The sequence below is a fragment of the Lepus europaeus genome, chromosome 15 (assembly GCF_033115175.1).
Source record: "Lepus europaeus isolate LE1 chromosome 15, mLepTim1.pri, whole genome shotgun sequence".
Taxonomy (NCBI): Eukaryota; Metazoa; Chordata; class Mammalia; order Lagomorpha; family Leporidae; genus Lepus; species Lepus europaeus.
The window spans coordinates 4593616-4599615 of NC_084841.1; positions in this window are offsets into that span (position 1 = coordinate 4593616).

A 6000-nucleotide genomic window follows, 5' to 3' on the forward strand; every position below is an offset into this window, starting at 1 on the left:
TTAAGAGAAGGACCCGATGCTGTCTGTTCAGCTCGGAGATGCTGCCTGTTTTGTGTGTTACTCTCAGCTTCTGGGGTTTCCCCGATTGTTTCTTAGGGCACTGGGCTGCTGGCAGCAGTGCCCAGCGTTGACTTGGTGGATTAGGTCTTGTCTTCACCGTCAAGGCTGACGGTGTTTTCTAAGGGACAGATGCCTCCTCTGAAGTGTTAATGGTGCCTTTTGACATCCATGGTCTCTGTTTAAAGTTCATCTGTCATTCGGGTTGATACTTCCTAGAAAGTGGTGTGCCTTTTTGCTGGTAACTTGGAAGGTTTTTCCTTTGATTTTTTTTTTTTTTTTTTGCCTGTCTGTGGTGTGCTCCAGGGAAGCTTCCTTTGTGTTCATCTTGCTGGAGTTTTTCTTAGGTTTATCAATGTATGGCATAATGTTTTTCAACAGTTTTGTATCATTTCCATCCTTATCTCTACGAATATTGTTTCTGCTCCATTCTTAATATTCTCTTTTTTTCCAAAAGATTTTACACAAATACCTTAAAAAGAAATCACTGACTATTTCATTGCTTAGGACTCATAAATAATTTGATGTTTATGATACAAGTGTTTTATCTTTATGATATAAGACATTGCTATCACATATATATTTTATATATTTATAGCAAGTCTGTGTAGGATATTTGAAACATGGTATTTTAAAGTCATGATGGAAGACATGGTCAGCCACGGTGTTCTAATCCTAAACAAAAGTGGAAATTTTCTTCATACAAAACAAGTAATCTTTTTCCTTATACTTGGATTTACTTTCCTAATACCTGAGTGGAGCAGACCAGAGAAGGTAATTCCTCCTAAGTGCCAGCCGTCTTTGTCTGCTTTGGGTTGTTATCACAGAATAGCAACCGACTGAATAATGTATAAAGAATGGAGATTGATTGGCTCACGGTTCCGGGTTCTGCAGTGTTTGACATCAAGGGACAGGCGTCTTGTGAGCCCCACCCCCTTCTGTTACATCACATTGGCAGAAAATGAGGGCTGAGGGAGCAAGGGGGCCTGAGCTGCCCTTTGTTTTTTGTTTTTTGTCTTGTTTTGTTTTGTTTTTTTTGTTTTTTTTTTTTTTTGGACAGGCAGAGTTAGACAGTGAGAGAGAGAGAGAGACAGAGAGAAAGGTCTTCCTTTGCCGTTGGTTCACCCTCCAATGGCCGCTGTGGCCAGCGCACTGCGGCCAGCGCACCTCGCTGATCCGAAGCCAGGAGCCAGGTGCTTCTCCTGGTCTCCCATGGGGTGAAGGGCCCAAGCACTTGGGCCATCCTCCACTGCACTCCCGGGCCACAGCAGAGAGCTGGCCTGGAAGAGGAGCGACAGGGACAGAATCCGGCGCCCCAACCAGGACTAGAACCTGGGGTGCCAGCGCCAGAGGTGAAGGATTAGCCTAGTGAGCTGCGGCGCCGGCCTGAGCTGGCCCTTTGTAATGGCATGACTTTCTTATCAGTTCCACCTCCTGGTACTGGTAAAATGCAGTTAAATTTTGACATGAATTTTGGAGAGGACAACCATTCCAACCACAACACCAACCCTTGATTTTGTTTTATACATTGAGAAAATTTCTCAAGTCAGCAGAAAGATACCAACTGCCTTGTTATCTACTCCAGAAGATAATAAAAGAAAGCAAAATATGCTTATTTGAACATGTTTTTAAGTTGATCACTATTGAAATCATTCTGAAATGGCCTTCAGAATTCTAACAAGGAAACAGAATAATGTTAATGATAAGTTTCATGCTCACTGGGGTTAGCATATTAGTCCCCCAAAATACTGTTCAATGATAGCAGACCTGTTGGGTACAGCCTGGATGTGTAAAGTAAGGACTGCCTGCAGATAACTCAAGGAAGTCCTGGGGGTGTTGGTTTGGGGATATTACTGTGTCTCTATTTTCCTAGTAGCAAATAGTGCATCATGTCACTGTTGCTGAACTTCTTTAGACAAAACCTCTTTTGTAAACAGAACCATCAAAGCAGAAAAATGATATGTATTACAGAGTCTCATTTTCCAGAAATAGTACTGGAAAACTTGTCCATTTATCTGTGTATTTTAATGTGTTTTTCCTCATAATTAGCTGTTGCTTTTGTAGTCAGAGGACAATAGCAGGGTTTTTTTTTTTTCCTAGTCAATTTTAGTAACTGGTTTTCTCTCTTAATCACATGCAAAGATAGTAGTCCGACAGTATAGAAGCTTAGAGTTCAGAAGTTCTCTTTACTGTAAATGATTACTTTTGAATCATTGCGTGATTAGGTTTGTACATGACTTTACCACAATGAAAATCCTTTGGTTATGTAGTTTGTGTGTGACTAGTAGGAATGCAATGATGATTTCAGCCATATGATTGCAGATAAATAAGTAGATATTAAATACAAAAATCTCTGCAAATATGATCATTTTATAGAACAACATTTAGAGTTTGCTTTTGTCCTTCATTGCCAATGCAACATGCTTCTAATGCAAGAAGATTGGAAAACAGAGATGTAAAATGGGAAGAGTTGGACAAAAATAGTATGTAATGGTGCCATCTTTGAATATTTTGGTAAATGTAGGGCAGGTGTTTGGTCTCGTGGTGGGAATGCCTGCATCTCATATCAGAGCCCTGGGGTTGATACCTGCCTCTGGCTCCTGCCCCCAGCATATTGCTAATGCAGACCCTGGAAAGCAGCCATGTTGGCCCGGAGAGCTGAGTCCCTGCCATCCAGAATTAGATCCACATTGAGTGCTGGCTTCTGGCTCCTGGATCCAGGATCAGCCCTGCCCCAGTCCTCATGGGCATTTGAAGAGTAACCCAGTAGAGAGGATTGCTCTCTCTGTTGTTCTCTCTAGAAGCTTCTAAACTAAATAAAATTTGTTAAATATTAAGGTATGCACCATTGTAGTATATTCAGATATACAAATGCAGGTACATGTATATTTTTTGGTGTCAAATTCTGTTATTTTTGAGTAGCTTTTTCTTCATCTTAATTTTTTTTATTTAGTAAATATAAATTTCCAAAGTACAGTTTATGGATTACAATGGCTTCCCCCGCCCATAATTTCCCTCCCACTCGCACCCCTCCCATCTCCTGCTCCCTCTCCCATTCCATTCACATCAAGATTCTTTTTCAGTTATCTTTATATACAGAAGATCGATTCAGTATATCTTAAGGAAAGATTTAATCAATTTGCACCCACACAGAAACACAAAGTGTAAAATACTGTTTCAGTACTAGTTATAACATTACTTTACATTGGACAACACATTAAGGACAGATCCCACATGAGAAGTAAGTACACAGTGACTCCTGTTGTTGACTTAACAATTTGACACTCTTGTTTATGGCATCAGAAATCTCCCTAGGCTCTAGTCATGAGTTTCCAAGGCTATGGAAGCCTCTTGAGTTTGCTGACTTCAATCTTATTTAGACAAGGTCATAGTCAAAGTGGAAGTTCTCTCCTCCCTTCAGAGAAAGGTACCTCCTTCTTTGATGGCCCCGTTCTTTCCACTGGGATCTCACTCACAGAGAGCTTTCATTTAGGTCCTTTTTTTTTTTTTGCCAGAGTGTCTTGGTTTTCCATGCCTAAAATACTCTCATGGGCTCTTCAGCCAGATCTGAATGCCTTAAGGGCTGATTCTGAGGCCAGAGTGCTATGTAGGACATCTGCCATTCTATGAGTTTGCTGTGTATCCCGCTTCCCATGATGGCTCGTTCTCTCCCTTTTTGATTCTATCAGTTAGTATTAGCAGACACTCATCTTAAAATTTATCAAAAGTTTTATTCCAGCTCAATAGGTATTTTTCTTTTTAAAAAAGATTTATTTATTTGAAAGGATGAGTTACAGAGAGAGAAATAGGGAGGAGGGAAAACAGAGAGACAGACAGACAGATCTTCCATCCACTGGCTCATTCTCCAAATGGTCACAGTGGCCGGGGCTGTGTCAAGCTGAAGCCGGAAGCCCAGAGTTTCTTCCGGGTCTCCTCCTTTAATGCAGGGTCCCAAGCACTTGGGCCATCTTCTGTTGCTGTCTCCGGTGCATTAACAATGAGCTAGGTCAGAAGTGGAGCAGCCAGGTCTTGAGCAGGTGCCCAGATGGGATGCCTGTGTCACAGGCAGTGGTTTGACCTGCTGTGCCACAATACTGGCTCCTTGTCTTTTAACTTTTGTAATGGTTATTTTGAAAACTACCATAGGCACATAGCATATTTGTCTCATCAATGTATTTTCTGGAATATTAAATTTTTGCTATGATGGAAACAAACCATTTTTTTTTTGACAGGCAGAGTGGACAGTGAGAGAGAGAGACAGAGAGAAAGGTCTTCCTTTGCCGTTGGTTCACCCGCCAATGGCCACTGCGGCTGGCGTGCTGCAGCCGTTGCACTGCGCTGATCAGAAGCCAGGAGCCAGGTGCTTCTCCTGGTCTCCCATGCAGGTGCAGGGCCCAAGCACTTGGGCCATCCTCCACTGCACTCCCAGGTCACAGCAGAGAGCTGGCCTGCAAGAGGAGCAACCAGGACAGAATCCAGCACCCCGACCAGGACTAGAACCCGGGGTGCCGGCACTGCAGGAGGAGGATTAGCCTAGTGAGCCACGGTGCTGGCACAAACCATTTTCTAAGTACCAAAACTAAAATGTTGATTAGAGAAAGTTAAGCGTGTATTTTTAGTAATTAAACAAAAATATAAATGTCCTTTGTAGCAATTCCTAAAAGCAATCATAACAAAACTAAGTAAAACAATAAAACTCTAATGTGAACTCCAGCAGCTGACTTAATGCTGAGTCTAGGGGTCAAGGCCCTGCGCTGTTCAACAGGGCAAGGTGCACAGCGTTGCCTCCTGCAACCAAGAGCTGTCCGCTTCAGAACACCGCCAGGCTGAGCAGTTAAACCTGGTGCCGATGCAGGGAGGGCTGTCAGGCCCTGCTGTGGCCTGCAAGTTGTCATACGTGCTGTTCTTGAACAGTCACAGCTGCTGGACCTCCCCACCATTTTATCTGCTCCGATCTGCACCACTCGGGGTGGAGGGGAGTTGATGTTTAAAAGGCAAGGGGCCTCTGGGGACAACTTTCCCAGAATGGCATCCTGAAGGGCCTTCCTTTGCCGAGACTGTGGGCATCATGCCACACCCAGCACCACGAAGTAAATTATCCCAGCCCAAACCTGAATTCAGGGTCAATACTGTATTTTTGTGGCTTTTGAACTTAATGTGTTAGTATTTACAATCTCCAGTAGGTATCAGCATACTTGCTTGGAACACTGGTTCTAAATTTAACTGTTAAAGATTCTAAATTTTATGCTGCTATAATTGCTGTTCCCCTAGCTTTCTGCCAGTCCCACAGCAGTTCCCTGACCGTTCTCTCCATCTGCATGGATTTGTATCCTGTGGTCACACAAACCCCATCGTACTGTTCCCATTTTGTCCTTTAGAACAGTTAATAACTTACTACTGTTTCCCTCCCAATTCACCTCTGCCCACAAACAAGATTTTCAAATGCAGATAAGATATATGTCTTCTCCTTAAAGTGCAGAAATATTCCACTCTTCATTCTCATGGACTCTTGGCCAAAAACCTTCCACGAAATTGCTCATTCTCTGCCTGCCTCTACAGGGTCAGGTTCCGAGACTGGCGCTGGTGTCTGCCACATAGCTCCTCATTCGGCTCCTCCATCTGACATCCACTCCACATGCATTATTGTTCCTGAAACGTTTGGTTTGCTGCACGATTAATTCCTGTATTTCACTCCTTAGATGACTCACCCCAACTTGCCATCCTACCTGGTTATAGTTTTTTTTTTTAAATTATTTGCACTTACATAATAAACTTTAACAAATAAAAGTAATAACTCTGCCTGGGAACAGTTGACTATAAACTTTCTAGATAAAATGCTGTAAAATACTGAACTATCTACAAAGAATTTATTTTTATTCCAAATATACTACAGTGGTTAATTTTGAACTGGCATTTATAGCTTGTTTTAACTTTTATCAAAAG